We start from the raw sequence: 17772 nt of genomic DNA on the forward strand, positions 1-17772 counted from the left end.
CCGTCCTCAGGGACTGATTCATCCAAACCTGCACAATCTCAAGCTCATAGCCTTGTTCCTCCACTTCCAATGATTGCCAGACTGCCTGACATCCCATCTCCTGTTCGTGAAATTCTTCTGGCCTCACACAAACCTTCCACTAGAAAGGTTTATTCTAGTAAATGGACTAGGTTCTCTATTTGGGCCTAAGACCAGAACTTAGACCCTTTCGCTATGCCTATTCAAAAGATTCTGCAATACCTGACTACTCTCTACATTTAGCAGCTATCACCAATTTTCATAATGGTCTTGAAAATTCTTCAATTCATAGGTTCATAGGTTGGTACTATGCTATCAGCCCTAGGACCTATACAAGCCTAGCCATAACAATTCCCTGGATATTTCTTCCCACAATATTTACTTCCCTGGACCCCTGTCTAGCAGGGCGACTGAAGTGATCCCTGGGGTGAATTTCCTATCTCCCATCCAATCGTCAAGGTTTCTTTTGAAGAGGGCCAAGGAGGCACTCTGCTTGACATGTATGGGCAGTCTATTCCAGAGTATGGGGAGTCTCTGGGTCAGGAACCTATTCCTCCAGCATGTTTTGTTCATTGTGATGACAAGGTTTAGATCCCTGGAGTGCGTGGCTCTGAGGGATTGGGATTTCTTTAAGTGAAGCATGTCCAACAGCTCAGGGTTTGTCATGGCCTTGTATGTTAAGCTGAGATTGCATCTGAGTAGACGATATGCCACAGAGTATAGCTGGAGTTTTTTAGATGGTCAGTATAGGGCATCTGCTTTAGGCCTGTGAGTCTTTTAGTGAGCTATTTCTGTGGCCTTTCCAGCTGTTGCAGATATCTTGTGAGGTACATACCAAATGGGGCATTGTACTCTATAATGGGTCTAATGAGGGATGAGTACAGTGGGACAATGACCTCCTTTTTTCTGGATGAAAAGCCCTTAGTGATGAGGTGTGCCACATAGAAGGATTTCCTGACTGTTGTGGCGATGTGGTTATCGAAGGTGAGACCACTGTCCACCTGTGTCCCTAAGTCTCTCATCACACTTTCGGTGTTTAGTGTACTGCCACCTATGTGGTAATTCATGCGTACATGGTTTTTCCCAAAGGGGATAACTATACATTTCTTGGCATTAAGCTTGAGCGCATGGCTCTGGCACCTAGCATCTGTTTCTGTAAGGCCCTTTTGTAGAATATCCACATCATTTGGGGATTCAGTAATGGCTCCCAGTTTGCAGTCATCTGCGAACTTTGTTAGCCAGAGTCCCTTAGTCTTGGCCTGTACTGTTCAGAGAAGTAGATGCCAAACAAGAGTGGTCCCAGGACTGAACCCTGAGGTACTCCACTTGTCACTTGTCTGGAGCTGGATTTGGAGTTGGCTACTTTTACAGTCTGGGTTCTGTCAGTAAGCCAGTTGGGAACCCATCAAGTGACATAGGGATTTATGCTCAGTTTAGTAAGTTTATCTATGATTCTAGAGTTTAGGATGGTGCCGAAGGCCTTGGTGAGGTCTAGATAGGCTGTGTAGACTGCCTTACCCTCGTCCACAGCTCTGGAGACTGATTTGAAGAAGTCAATCAGGTTCAGGAGACAAGATCAGCCCTTCACGAACCCAAACTGGGTGGGGTCCAGTGTTTGAAGGTTGCTAATGTCCTTGTTTATAAGTTCCATGATAATGCATTCCATGCCCTTGCAGATCAGGCTCATCAGACTGATGGGCCGGTAGTTCCCAGGATCCAAGGTGGATCCCCCCTTGTGGAGAGGGATAACTGTAGCTGTGCGCCACTCAGTGGGCATGAAGCCTGAGATGAGGCTATGATTAAACATGACACTTAGGTGAGGTGCTAGTTCATTTTGTAGTTCCTGTAGTACACAGCCCGGGATGTCATCTGATCCCATGGATGCTGTATTCCTAGCTTTGTAAAGTGTGGTTTCTACCTGTGTGGCTGTGATTACCGGAATTTGGCAATCTTTTGGTATTGAGATGGACCCTTTATGGGGTGAGAGGGGGGTGAAGTTTGCACTAAATCGATCTGCAAGGATACTGGCTATATCCTTGGGATCAGTGTATTTAATGCCATTCTGTTGCAGCTCAGAGCATATCTGAGCATTGCCATTTAGATTCTTGACATAGCTATAGAATGCCTTGTGGTTGTCTTTGGAATTTTTGACAATTTTATTTTCATAACTAGCTTTGGAGGATTTTATGAGGGATCTCAGCTTCTTACTGAGGCTGGTAAGGGAGTTTTTTTGTGTCCTGGGATTTTCCTCTTTTCTGCAACAGTTTCTTTCTTCTGTTGTATAGCTTGTTTATGGCAGGGACCACCAGATTGGCTTCCTATTTTTGGAGGAGAGCGTCTTGGTTCTATTTGGGATGGCACAAATCATGCACGCGTGGATGTGCTCGTACAATGCCTTAGTGTAGGATTCAGCAGTCGAACTTTCAGCTCCCATCTACATGGGTGTCATGAAGTTTGTCACTTTTGACTTGAGTAGCATGAAGTTGGCTTTGGAGAATTTTTTTACGGAGGTTTCCTTACTACGGGGGGGGGGTGAGGGTGGGATGTGGATGTCAAGGGTGGTTTGCTTATGGTCAGACCTGACCAATGAGGGGGTGACCACTGACGTGGAGTATCTATCTCCCATGTTATGGTAATGACCAGGTCTAGGATATTGGAGCCCCTGGTGGGACAATGGATTAGTTGATCCAGAGCGTTGGAATTTATGAATTCTAAGAACTGTTGGGAAAAGGTGTTGGTACCCGAGTAGTTTTCCAAGTTAATGGCAGGGTAGTTGAAATCACCCAGTATTAGAGTGTTTGGTTGTATCTTAATATTGTCCAGTATGTTTAGAAAGATGTAGTGAGAATCTTGGGGCATGGTGGGGGATCTGTAGCAAGCTACAATTTAGATTGCAGTCTTACCTAGTGTTAATTGCACCTGGAGAATTTCAGATGCATTGTGTTGGGCAACTAGCCTGGAGGTATGAATATCCTCGGTGAATATGGACAGTCCTCCACCTTTAGGGTTTCGGTCTTGGTTTGCTGGCTGAAAACTGTGGTAAGAGTTGTAGCCTGGTATTGCAGGGATGCTCTCTGGAGCATTGAACTAGGTCTCAGTTATGTCACATAACCTATGCAAGACTTTTTTGAAGGAAGTATTACATGTTTAACCTCTGGTCAAGCCTCCCTTTGATCCCTGGGACTTGACTATGGTGCTTCAATCCCTTTGAGCCCTTTAATTCATGTGATTTGAAATTTTTGTCTTGGAAAACCATACTTCTAGTAGCACTCACCTCAGAGAGAAGAGTATCTGAGCTGCAGGCCTTGAGTGTCAAGAGTCCTTACCTGATCTTCCACACAGATAGGGTGTCCCTTCGTACTGACCCTTCCTTCTTGCCCAAGGTCATTTCTGGCTTTTCCATTAACTAATCTATTGACCTGCTGGTTTTCTTCCCAAGGCATTCTAATAGAGGGGAGTACCTTTTGTACACCCTTAATGTGCACTGACAGCTTCGTTGTTATCTGGACAAGACTAAATCTTTCAGGAAAATGGACCAATTGTTTGTGGCCTTTGCAGGACCCAGATTGGGTAAACCTGTTTCCAAAGTGACTTTATCCTCCTGGCTTAGAAACATCATTACCTTTATCTACCAACAGAATAAGCTATCCTTACCTTCCAGAATAAAGGCTCATTCTACCAGATCTATGGCTACCTCTGTAGCTCTTCATTCCAGAGTCTCTATGGATGGTATATGCCTTACCTTCCAGAATAAAGGCTCATTCTACCAGATCTATGGCTACCTATGTAGCTCTTCATTCCATAGTCTCTATGGATGATATATGCCTTACCTTCCAGAATAAAGGCTCATTCTACCAGATCTATGACTACCTCTGTAGCTCTTCATTCCAGAGCCTCTATGGATGATATATGCCTTACCTTCCAGAATAAAGGCTCATTCTACCAGATCTATGGCTACCTCTGTAGCTCTTCATTCCAGAGTCTCTATGGATGATATATGCCTTACCTTCCAGAATAAAGGCTCATTCTACCAGATCTATGGCTACCTCTGTAGCTCTTCATTCCAGAGTCTCTATGGATGATATATGCCTTACCTTCCAGAATAAAGGCTCATTCTACCAGATCTATGGATACCTCTGTAGCTCTTCATTCCAGAGTCTCTATGGATGATATATGCCTTACCTTCCAGAATAAAGGCTCATTCTACCAGATATATGGATACCTCTGTAGCTCTTCATTCCAGAGTCTCTATGGATGGTATATGCCTTACCTTCCAGAATAAAGGCTCATTCTACCAGATCTATGGATACCTCTGTAGCTCTTCATTCCAGAGTCTCTATGGATGATATATGCCTTACCTTCCAGAATAAAGGCTCATTCTACCAGATCTATGGCTACCTCTGTAGCTCTTCATTCCAGAGCCTCTATGGATGATATATGCCTTACCTTCCAGAATAAAGGCTCATTCTACCAGATCTATGGCTACCTCTGTAGCTCTTCATTCCAGAGTCTCTATGGATGATATATGCCTTACCTTCCAGAATAAAGGCTCATTCTACCAGATCTATGGCTACCTCTGTAGCTCTTCATTCCAGAGTCTCTATGGATGATATATGCCTTACCTTCCAGAATAAAGGCTCATTCTACCAGATCTATGGCTACCTCTGTAGCTCTTCATTCCAGAGCCTCTATGGATGATATATGCCTTACCTTCCAGAATAAAGGCTCATTCTACCAGATCTATGGCTACCTCTGTAGCTCTTCATTCCAGAGCCTTTATGGATGATATATGTGCAGCAGCCACATGGGCAAGACCTCATACCTTCATATCTCATTACAAATTGGATTTGGCCTCCAGGGGACGAGCATCTTTTGGTTCTATGGTGCTCAGGAATATCCTTCCTTAGGGCCACCCAGGACTCAAGTAGCTGGGGACTCGGTCCTAACAGTAAAGAATGAATAAAGATTTACAACATCAGATAAAGAAGTTATTTCTTACCATAACGTTCCATCTGTCTTGTAGATCTTTATTCATTCTTTACTTCCCACCCTCCTTCCTCCTGCCTGGGCTCCTGGTGGATTTTAGGTACTCCTGGTTAGGGTATTTGCTCAGACAGAGCCTCCCACCTTTTTCCTATTACTACATCTTTTATTTAGGGTGGGCAAAAACAATCTGAAGTAGCTAGGAAAGGGGCATTGTGGGTAGGTTCTTAGCTGAGAGTTTTTGTCTTGCGCAACTTAGGAAATGGCCGTATTGGTTCCGAGGACGGAACCGAGGTCCTAACAATAAAGAATGAATAAAGATCTATAACACAGATGGAGCATTATGGTAAGACATAACTTCTTTATTTTTTACTGCAGCAACCAAAACTACTCTTGCAAAACATTTTTACTTCCTTCTCTTCTGTAAGGTGCCCCTATCTTAACTAACCTACAAAATTCTACCCTAAGCAAGTTGGAATAGTGCTACAACAAAGTTGCAAAGTTTGCCATAAACGCTGAATATCGCACATACCACTGTAAACCACTCCTAGAATTAAACTGGCTTGAATTACCCAACCAACTTGCCTTTATTCAGCTGTCCACCTTGCACAACCTTATTTTCAAACCTACTGCCTGGCCTGCACTAGTCAATCTAGTCACACCTTACATACCAAATCGATCCCTACGATCAGAAGACAAAAATCTCTAAGCTATCTCAAAACACACAAGAAAACCTGGTCACTCTCAGTATTCATACTCTGTCTCTATACATTGGAATTCACTACCTTTAGCTATCAGGTTTATTCCTGGCCTAACCCATTTCAAAGCCTCTTTAAAAAAAATCATCTCAAAAATACATGGCTCTGCTCCTGCATAAAGCCTGCCTAATGCTCAGATCTTCGTCTTCCCTCACATTTCAATCCCTCACAGAATGCAAGATCCTAAAGCTCTTCTAACTCCTTCTCTGCTTCTATATCATATCCTTAAGCTGCTGCTCAGGTTTTATTGCTTCTATTTTTCTTAACTCTCTCTCTCTCTCGCTATCTGTCTGCATCACTAACTTTCTTGCTGCTATTTCTACATCATGTGTGATGAGAGACACTGTTATCGTCTGCAATGTTTTAACTGTATAGAACTGTTTAGATGTGTAGTAATATATTACATCTTGTAGCAGTTTGTTCTTTCAACTTATTTTTGTATAGTGTTTCTAATGTAATTTGTATTGTATTGGATTATACTGTATTTGTATTGTACTGTATGTGGAGCTTTTCTTCCCGGGCCTCTGCTGAAAACGGGTTCTGTAGACCCAGTCAGACCTCCCCGGTAAACAAATGTCAAATAAATCAATAAATAACATAGTTTACTTCAGAAAATGTATATTAATCATTGTTATTTTTTTCTGTCATTGTCTCATATTAATAGCACTAGTAGTTTAAAACTGTCAATGTTTCATTTCTAGATTTGTCCCTGATTCTGTTCAGATTTATCCGTGATATATTGAGGGCTATGCTGTTTTATTTTTATTTATATTTATTTATTTATTTATTTATTTATTTTAAGGGGGGGGTGACATGCCAGCAGATTCAAGATAAGCATCTTCTGAATTTTTGACATGCAAAGCCTAAAAGGTTTGCCATCACTGCTCTAGAGTCTCTTCATGTAGCAAATGATCAGATGTTTCCAGTTTCTCCTCTTTCGCCTTTATTTGGGGACTCGTTGTTCCATCACACTGTGATGTTACCTGAGCTGGATTTTCTGTACTAAATGTTTCACTTCATATGTAATACATACATTTAGTTTCTATATCTTCAACTTCTCCATCACTGTTCCACTTTTCTGCATTACCCTTTTGTGATCTTATTTTTTGTAATGTGAAATCTTGGTGCCTTTGCCAGTAATTCTCTTCAGATATCTATAGAGTTGCTTTTTGTATTGATTACTTTGTCTTTCTTCTTTGCATATATATTGCACCATATCATATCTCACTGTCTTTCCCATGTGCATATTTCTTTTTTTATACCTTGCAGAAATCTCTAAGTTTTGTTCTTTATATTTTTCCACTTCCACAGTCCCATCCTTTTCTAAATGGCCCAAGGTTTCTTGATCTATATAATGTTTTTCACGAATCTGTTGTATTAATAAACACAAATTTGCATTTGAAGCTTTTGATAGTTTTCTTGTGCAACAGTTTTTCTTTCCTCTAATTTCTCTCTTAATTTTTTGAATATCTTCTATCTAGAAATTGTGGCATTCCTGCATTATAGAAACAATACATCATCTCTTAGGTTCATAGGTTCGCAGTAGGTTACTAGGCTAATAGCTCTTGGGCCTTTACAAGCCTAGCCATGTAAAAAAAATGTGTGCCCTCATGGACCATAGCTAGATGGCCTTTGTTAGTAGAGCGATTCTATGATCAGCACTGACTGCCCCTGTCCATGAGGCACATAGGTGCCACCACCAATGTGACTTTACGATCACCCATCCAATTGTCAAGGTTGAGCTTAAATAGGGTCATTGAGGAGCTCTGCTTCATGTGAAGTGGGAGCTTATTCCAGAGGAGAGGTGACCTCTGGGAGATATATCTGTCTCTCCAACATGTTCTGTTAATGTCACAGGCTAGGTTGAGAACCCTGGAGTGAGCAATTATTGTCCCATTTGATTTGTGGATGTGTAGCATTTCTGTTAGAGCAGGGTCAGAGACCACTCTGTAGGCCAGGCACAGGTTGCCCCTCAGAAGCCTGTATGATACAGAATACAGTGACAGGGCTTTCAGTCTTTCTGTGTGTCACATTTTGGAGACCCTGGATTCTCTTGGTTAGAAACCTCTGTGGTCTCTCCAGTTGCTGCAGGTGTCTGGTGAGATACATACAGTAGGGAGCATTGTACTCTATTAGTGGTCTGATAAGGGTCAAGTACAGCAGAGTTATAACCTCATTAGTCTTGGATGCAATGCCCTTAGCTATGAGATGTGCAATGTAGAAGGCTTTCCTTACCTCTATGGACACATGGTGATTGAAGTTTAGATTGCTATCAGCCTGTGTTCCCAAGTCTCGTACCACTGGGCTTGAGCTTAGACGGGTGCTATCTATGTAATAATTAGAAGGGGCTACTTCTTTGCCAATTTTGTATTTAGTTTTAGACCATGCCTTTGGCACCAATCATATGTCTGTGTCAGCCCCTTCTGCAATATGTTAACATCGTTGAGGGAGTCTATGATTGAGCCCAGTTTACAGTCATCTGCAAACCTGTTAAGCTACAGACCATCTACTTTTGCCTGGACTTCAGAGAAATAGATTCCAAACAGTAGAAGGCCCAGTGCAGATCCTTATGGTACCCCACTGGTAACTGGTCTGCTGGTGTAGGTGGACTCCACAACTTTGACAGCGTGTGTTATGTTGGTGAGTCAGTTGGCTACCCATTTAGTGATGTATAGATTAATCCCGAGCTGGGAGAGTTTTTTGATAACTCCTGAGTGGAGGATTCTGTCAAAAGCCTTGGCTAAATCAAGATAGGTGGTATGCACTGCTTTACCCTCATCCAGGGCTTTGGTGACCTTCTCAAAGAAGTTCATCAGGTTTAATAAGCAGGATCTACTCTTGATGAAACCAATCTGGGTCAGGTCAAGAGTCTGACAGTTGCCTATGTCCTTGTTGATAAGGTCCATGATGATTCTTTCCATGGTCTTACAGATGAGTCTGGTTAGGCTAACTGGTCTGTAGTTCCCAGGGTCAGATGGTGGACCTCCTTTGTGCAAGGGGATTACTGTTATTGTTCTCCACTCTGCTGGAACAAAGCCAGTGCTCAGGCTATGGTTAAAGAGAGTGACAAGCGGTTCACTAGGTCTTGTTTTAGATTGTTTAGTAAGCAGCCTGGGATGTTATCTGGTCCCATAGAGACCATGATTTTGGCTTTGGAGAGCACCTGTATGACCTATTCTTTGGAGGTACTTGGTAGAGGACTGGTGTCAGGAATGCTTTGGAGTATGGTTGGTGTGGACAGAGAGGTGAAGTTATTGCCAAATCTGTCAGCTAGCAGGCTGGCAATTTCTTCAAGTTCAGTGTGAGTGGTACCATCCACTATAAGTCTTGCACACAGCTGGACATTCCATTTTAGGTTACAGATGTAACTAAAGAATGCCTTATGAGTGCCCTTAGCTAAGTATACTAATTTAGTCTCATAACTAGCTTTAGAGGACTTTACAAGATATCTGATTTGCTTGATTAGGCTGTGGAGGGTATTCTTTCTCTGTTGAGTCAGTTAGCTCTTGTTCTTAGATATCATTTTCTTTCATTTGTTGTACAACTTATTTATACTTGCAGTCCACGAGTGTGGCTTGTTTTTTTTTTTTTTGTTTTTTGTTTTTTTTGAGAGGACCTGGTTTTGGTCCTTTCAGGTACAATCTAGTTAATACATTTGTTTAAGTGGCTACATAGGGAGTTTGTGTACTCCTCTGCAAAGGAGTCATTGTTGGCTGAGTTAGCACTGGCTTTGAAACTTTTTATACCATTGCTTAGTAGGCTATGTTCTGCTTTCTCAGGTTTGTAGCTCCCGTGGGGGAGTTAGGTCTGGTCTTTACTTCCGATGAGACAGATTTATGGTCTGACTTTACCAGGGAGGGCAACACAATGGGGGGGGGAGTGTTGTGGCCACCAATGTTGGTGTATACTTGGTCTAGGATATTTGAGCCCCTTGTGGAGGTGCAGAATAACTGTTGCAGGGCATTTGAACTGACAAAGTCCAGGAACCTCAGAGTGATCATGTCTGTGGTCACGGAAGTCACCCAATTGATGAAGCAACCCTAGCAAGTTCAGCTAGGCGGTGTGCTTCTCCTGGTTCATGGTGGGAACATGTAGTTAGCGATGATGTGGTGGATGGTGTGCTTCTCCTGGTTCCTGGTGGGAACATGTAGCTAGCGATGATGTGGTAGGTGGTGTGCTTCTCCTGGTTCATGTGGGGGATCTATAGCTAGCGATGATGTGGTAGGAGGTTTGCTTCTCCTGGTTCACGGTGGGGGACCTGTAGCTAGCGATGATGTGGTAGGTGGTGTGCTTCTCCTGGTTCATGGGGGGGTCCTGTAGCTAGCGATGATGTGGTAGGTGGTGTGCTTCTCCTGGTTCATGTGGGGGATCTGTAGCTAGCGATGATGTGGTAGGTGGTGGACTTCTCCTGGTTCACGGTGGGGGACCTGTAGCTAGCGATGATGTGGTAGGTGGTGTGCTTTTCCTGGTTCATGGTGAGGGACCTGTAGCTAGCGATGATGTGGTAGGTGGCATGCTTCTCCTGGTTCATGGTGGGAACATGTAGCTAGCTATGATGTGGTAGGTGGTGTGGTTCTCCTGCTTCATGGTGGGGGATCTGTAGCTAGCGATGATGTGGTAGGTGGTGTGCTTTTCCTGGTTCATGTGGGGGATCTGTAGCTAGCGATGATGTGGTAGGAGGTGTGCTTCTCCTGGTTCATGGTGGGAACATGTAGCTAGCTATGATGTGGTAGGATATTTTTACCTATAGTTATTTGGACCTGGAGAAGCTCAAGAAAGAGCCGTAATGTTTCACCAGTCTTGAGGTGTATTTGGATTTAATGAAGACGGATACACCTCCACCTTCATTTCTTTCACGCTCATTTGGGGTCTGAATGTGTGAAAAGCATTGTAACCTTGCACATTCAGTGTACTCTCTGTGGTCTTGAACCAAGTCTCAATGACTGCACAGACATCAGCATCATCCAAGGTGAGGAGTGCTTCCAGGGAGTGCAGTTAACTGTTTAGGCTCCTAGCATTAATCAACATGACCCTGAGTTTGTCTCAAGTGGATTTCTTTACATCAGAAGTTTTGTTGTTTTAACATAGCCTAAAAAAGGCACTCTAGGGGAGGCAAGCATCTTTGCCATTACCCAAAAGCTTTGAGGAGATAGGTGAAGGCCACCTCTGGCAAAGCAGCATGGTCTGTCGACTATGTCTTCCCAGGCTGAATGATACTGCATCCCCCTTGAGTAACACACCAGAAGCTAAGCCAATTGATGAAATCAATAATTTTTAGTCTGTATTGTGACATCATCTTAGATGAAGGTAGAATGCTGCTTAGGGATAGGGACATACCTGCCTGGGACACATAATCTGAGAGTTCAATCATGTCTGTCTTCATATAGTCCAGAGAGGTACATCTCAAGTCTTTCACTCCAACATGTACTATGACAGAGTCATAATGGTAATTGCTGCTGAGTGACTTGAGTGTGTGCATGATTTGATGGATCCTGGCACCTGACAGGCAGCTGACTATAACCTTCTTTTTGTCCAGCCCAGTGAGGCGGACATCTGTATGTCTCACTATTGAGTCACCTATGACAAGGACATTTGGTTTTGAGGTGTTTTGCCTTAGGGGCTTAATTGATGAGACACTGTGTGTTGTTGTTATGTGTAGTGGTAAATTCTGTTCATGTACCAATGTGTGTGGGTTATTTGCACTTGGGAGGTCTCTGGTCTTTTGGTAGGCTCTTGGTGAGTACCTTCACATATCTGGCTTTATGTGTCTTGCCTTAACTTGTGTTAGAGGAGAGGTGTGTGTGTGCTGACAACCTGTTTGATGTCTTGTTTATCATTACATGAGATGACTGATTCTAGTTTTATGGTATAGATACATCTCTCACACACTGTATTTGTTTGCTTTAAGAGCAAGTGGTTGTCAGTATACATAAGGCAATTGTTACATTGCCTCAGGATGCCCATGTCAATCAGGTTGGCTGGAGAAATGTTGGGAAACTGACTGTCCGTAGTATTAAGTTAATCTGTAAGTACTACTTTGTGAGAGGGCAGGTCAGGCCAGCTTTGTTCTGAGATTAACAAGGGGACTTGCTCTACAGGGGATCAGGGATGAAGAAGGTGGGGGTGGGGTGGTGCTGCTCAGTGTTCAGCTGAGCTGCCCGCAGAGCAGCAGGGGAAGCCTGGGAGGGTGTCACTGACTGTGTCTAGGGAAAAAAAGTGTTTCTAAGCATTTGCACTTATACAAGACACAGCTAAACTCCCGTTGTGCAGTGACCAGCTATGCACAAATATGAGGCTAATATACAGGTAAAATTTAAAAAATTAAACAGTTTTAAACTAGTCTGCCAATCAAAAATCAGACAATCCTTCCTCCAGCAAGCACAAAGAGGCACAAAAATGGAAACAGTCAAAAAGGCATGAACAAAAAACAGTAAAACAGTAAAATACTGTTGAAAAAGTGCAAACCAAACACCAAATAAATGTAATTTCTTGTTCTTAGCGGTAGATGGCTTGGATTCAAGCAGAAACACTCAAGACCTCTGGCAAAGGATGCCAAACACAGAGCAGCTCTGGTTAATTATCACCCAAGCCAGATGGCTAAAAAGAAGAAACCAGCAGAACTTTTCAGTCTGAAGAAGTTCACACATTTTGTGAATGAAAGCACTAACAAAATAAATCTTTAAAAGTTCTGCTGGTTTCTTCTTTTTAGTCATCTGGCTTGGATTATAGTTTTGCAGTTTGTAGTGCTTCTTAGTTTTTTCCAGTTAATTATCCTCAGTAGTCCACTCATTATATTTATGGCTGTTTTTGTGTCCTGTCAATTTTTGTGATTTTTGTAGACTACTACTTCCTTTTACAACAGGGGGGGGGCATCCCTGTTCTCATCATTATGTATGTTAGAAACATTCTTAACTGTGATGTCAGGAGATGTGACAAGTTTCTGGACATTACTTAGGACCATTTGTAGACTACTAAAATATTCTGTAAGGTCTCAGAACTGCCCACTGTACTTGTTACCAAAAGCAGCACCCTCATTATAGTAAAGACACTAACAGGTCAAGAGAGATAAGTAAATATAAACTATAAATATTTCCATTCACTGAACTGCCATGTAGTCTAGAATGTCAAAGATCTGGCAATAACTGCCTTTGCAAGAATCCAAGGACTGAACATCATGTACACATGTCTTCAATGGAATAAGTACACAGAGGAAAAAAAATCAACCAGGATTGTGTGTTAATTACATAGATAAAATGTATTATAACTGCGATATTCACAATACTGATACTGAAAGGACTAAGCTGTGTGTGTGTGTGTGTGTGTGTGTGTGTGTGTGTGTGTGTGTGTGTGTGTGTGTGTGTATACATATATATATATGTATATTGATAGATATACACATGGTGGATGAAGGAATAGTAAAGCAATGAGAAGGGTGCTAGATGTGTATTTACATTGTTACAGAACTGTATGCAATAAACCATAGGTGTAATGTAGACATCAAATAGTGCAGGAGTGAAAAGCAACACACACACACATGCACACACACATGCACACATGCACATGCGCGCACACACACACACACACACACACACACACACACACACACACACACACACACACTCAATAGGTTCACACACACACACACACACACACACACACACACACACACACACACACACAAGCTCTCACACACACACACACACACACACACACACACACACACACACACACACACACACACACACACACACACATGCACACACACACACACACACACACACACACACACACACACACACACACACACACACACACACACACACACACACACACACACTTACTGCAGATGTTTGGAGAATACTACATCTGGCTACACTGCAGTTGCAATTCCAAGCACAGATCATAAACTAGACAGCAATAAGCATGCATAAGAAAGGACAGCAGGTGGGATGCATCCATATATTGCAGCACATAACATGTCTGCATCATGCATGCATAGGAAGTAGCATGCATGGAGCTACATACTGTTACTTTAACAAACATTATTCTATATCTGTGACACATGCTACAGGGTGCCCGCTCTAGTCTTCAGTGATAACCTCTTGATGTATCATCCACAGACCTTCATAAAACATGACTACAGTGATGTCCATACTCAAATGTGTGAGCTGGTGGATTCCTTGTTTAGCCAGCTGAAGGCACATTTCTGCTACATCTGTATGAATATTGGTGCACTAGAGTATAGTCCAGTCAAAGAAAGCACCGCCTCTGAGGTCTGTGCTGTGATGCATACTATGAACACAAAACGAGGATCTCCATGGGAACAGCAGATGCTGAGACAGATGTGTTACAAGTACCATTACTGACGGAAGAAGACAAAGACAATGCCACCATGGGTCAAAATAATATAAGCCACCAATTATCTGTAAATCCATAGGACTGCACAGGCAAGTTGTCGCATGATAGTGCTGCTATTCATAATATGATATGTATCACCTTATATGTATCACTGTTGCAGTACACTTCCATATTCTCCTAAATATGCATGTGAGTACACATGCAAACTGCACAAGTATAGGCATGGCATCACGAGAAATACTGTGTAGGCACTGTGTTGTGTTAGCTCTATGTTAAATATCCGAACATCCAAAATGTCAATAGTTACATGGTCGAGACCAAATGTTCGACATTTGGATGTTTGAATATGAAATAAAAAAAAAAAAAGAAAGAAAAACACACCTTAACAGTGCGAGCAGGGGGGCAAGCCCCTCTGCACCCCCCATACCCCCCTACTTAAATATACCAACTCCAAGACCGCACTTCAGTGCAGAAAAGGGAAATTCTTCCATTCTGCACCATACGGCATCATTGAAAGTCAGTCTTCGAACACTTGACATTTCGAACATTTGGTCTCGACCATGTAAAGTTCGAAATTTTAAGCGTTCGAAGAATTGACATAGACCTGGTTCAGTGATGATTCACCTCCATGTCTGTGTATCCGGTGCATACAATTAAAGTGACCAGTTGGCATAATGTTTATGGTCTTTGTCTCCCATGCACAAGGTACAAGGTTCGATCCTGACCTCCGGCCAATGCCTATTTGGAGTTTGCATGTTCTCTCCTGTGTCTCTATGGGGTTCCTCCCACCTCCAAAAAACATGCTGAGTATTTCCATCTCAAACTCACCAATGAATGGAGCTGTGGGCAGCAACATAGACTCTACCTGGTGCCCTATAGGGGGAAGAGTTGTACAGACCAACTTCTTTGGGCATCTACTGTGCTGTGCAGTATCATAAGATAGAAGAACATGGATCACAGACTACATGCCGTGGCAGGGCTGGCCACTAGATGATATAAAATATGGCTCTAGGTGATTTGGTCATGTTAACTAATGTTGCCAAAAGGGCACAGGTAGTTACCAGTGATAAGTGGGTTGAGAACCCGGCCTACTCTGACATATGCCAGGGACCCTTACTAAGAGTGGGAAGGCTGTATGTGCCCCTGTTGGGCAGTATGTGCCCACCATAAAGCCCAGCAGCCCTGGGTCAATAAGCTACTGGCCAGCCGGTGTCTAGTTGCCCATCCTAGGTTACCTGAGATAGCTCTGTTGAGTGAGAGCTGGGCATAACATCAATCAACCTGCCAAACAAGAACTAAGAATTGCTACACTTATTGTAAGTTCACTGACAGGACGCAGCTTGGAAGTGGATGACATGGTGGTACAGAGCAGGCTGGACATCCTTTGCAGCAAAGCCACTTGGCTTGGGATCCAGAGTCTACTACTCAGGAGGAGGAATGGCTAGAAATGGTGTGGGAATTCTGGTGAGAGAGAGGCTTCAGGAGGCAGTGAGGAATATCATCAGAATTAGTGACAGATTTATGGCAATCAGACTCCAGTGTAATGATAGGGCAATATTCATAATCTCAGCCTATGCCCCTCAACATGGTCATGATAGTGAGGAAAAGAATGCATTCAGATAGCAGTTGCAGGACTTACTAGATAAATCTGGATACAATGTTAGGTTTTTTAATGGGTGACTTGGATGCACATATCAGGACAAACCGTTCAGGATATGAGGACTGCCTGGGTCCACATGGGTGGAGCAACAGGAATAAAGAAGGAGAGGCCATTCTAGACTTCTGTCTGGCAAATGACTTGACAGTAGCCAACACATGGCTCAAAAAGAATGATAGTCACAAGATCACATACAAGAGTGGCCAAGATGCAACTCAGGTAGACTTCCTCCTAGTAAAGACAGGGGACTGGGGTAGAATCAGTGATTGCAAAGTCATTCCCAGTGAAACGGTCGGCTCACAGCATAAATCACTGGTTGCCGTGATCAGCTGCTAGCAGTAATCAGACAAGGCATTAAGATCAACAGAGACCAGAGTGAATACATGAAAGTTGATTGAAGAGAAAGTACAACAGCTCAAGGAACTACTCAGGGTTCTAGCACCCCAAAAGAGGAGAAAATAGGTGGAGATGAAGAAGAATGTCAGTGCTTCAAAACAGCATGTGTGAGGACTACAGAACTGATATGTGGCCAAGCCAGGTATGGAAATAAGGTACATAAGGAAAGCTGGTGGTGGAATGCAGAAGTCTAGGAAGTCATCAAAAGACAGAAGGAGTGCAGGAAAAAGTGGGAGATATAAAAGATGGACCAGGCTAGGAAGGAATACTAGTTGGCTAACAGAGAAGCTAAGGAAGGAGTTGCAATAGCAAAGAACATGGCATCAAAGGCACTCTACCATTTTCTGGAAAGTGACTCAGTAGGTGGCACAAAGAAACTATATCAAGTTCCAAGGCAAAGTCAGAAAGCTAAGAAAGATAGTTAAATACCCAGAAAGCTAAAGAAGACAGTCAATTACCCTTCAGAAGGGATGCCAGCAACAACCTGCTCACCAGTCCACAGGACATCAATGGCAGATGGAAGGAGTACTTCCAGCAGCTGCTGAATGAAAAAAACCCACAGAAGCCGTACTGCCCCAGAAATGATGAGAGAAGAGGAGGAGCCCATCCTAGAAGAAGTAAGAACAGCACTAAGAAACATGAAGTCAGGAAAAGCAGCAGGCTCAGAAGAGGTCATAGCAGATACGATAAACATGTTGCGTAAGATAGGAGAGAAATGGCTCCTGAGGGTACTCATGGCAGTGTGGAGAGAAAGGCATATCACAGATTACTGGAGAATTAGCATACTTGTGCCAGTGTACAAGAACAAAGGGGGCTTCCACAACTGTGGGCAGTACAGAGGCATCAAACACCTGTCACACTGCATGAAAGTTCTGGAGAGGGTGATTGATAAATGGATACAGAGAGTAGTAGAAAGTAAGATGGGAGATGAGCAGTTCAGATTCAGATCAGGATGCAGCACAACCGACCTGATGTTTGCAGTGGGACAGATAATTGAGAAGAAGCAAGAAATGAGAAAAGAGTCCAGCTGGGCATTCCTAGACTTGGAGAAAGCATATGATAAGGTCCCAATAAAGCTGATTTGGACAGTACTGCAGTGTGGTTCAAAGTCCCGGAAGCATTGATAGAATTAGTGTAAGCTATGTACAAAGACACAGTGACTCAAGTACGAACAGTTTTCGGTCTCACAGAGGGGTTTACAGTGAGAGTGGGTGGGTACCAGGGTTCAGCTCTAAGCTCACTGATGTTCATACTGATGAGGGACTACATTAGCAAATAGGTCAGAGGGGACAGATCAACAACGTTTCTGTATGGAGACAATGTGGCATTACACTAATAGGTTTGTCTGTGTGACTTTTTTACTTTTGGGTTTAGTTGTTAGTTGGGATGTTTTGCAGAAACCTTAATGATTATGGACATCAGCTGGGTTTAAAGACCATGTGTTTCTAGAGTAGAGCCAAACAGTCCACTCATGCTGTACTGATGACATTATAAGAAGCCTGAAATGTGCATGTCCATAACTAGTGGCATTTGGCTTTATTGGCTTGAATCTGTCCCTAAAGACTTAGGAAAATGTAAAAAGTCATGGACATTCACAGGATG

This window comes from Protopterus annectens, chromosome 17.part0, assembly GCF_019279795.1.
Source record: "Protopterus annectens isolate FY-2018-M chromosome 17.part0, PAN1.0, whole genome shotgun sequence".
Taxonomy (NCBI): domain Eukaryota; kingdom Metazoa; phylum Chordata; order Ceratodontiformes; family Protopteridae; genus Protopterus; species Protopterus annectens.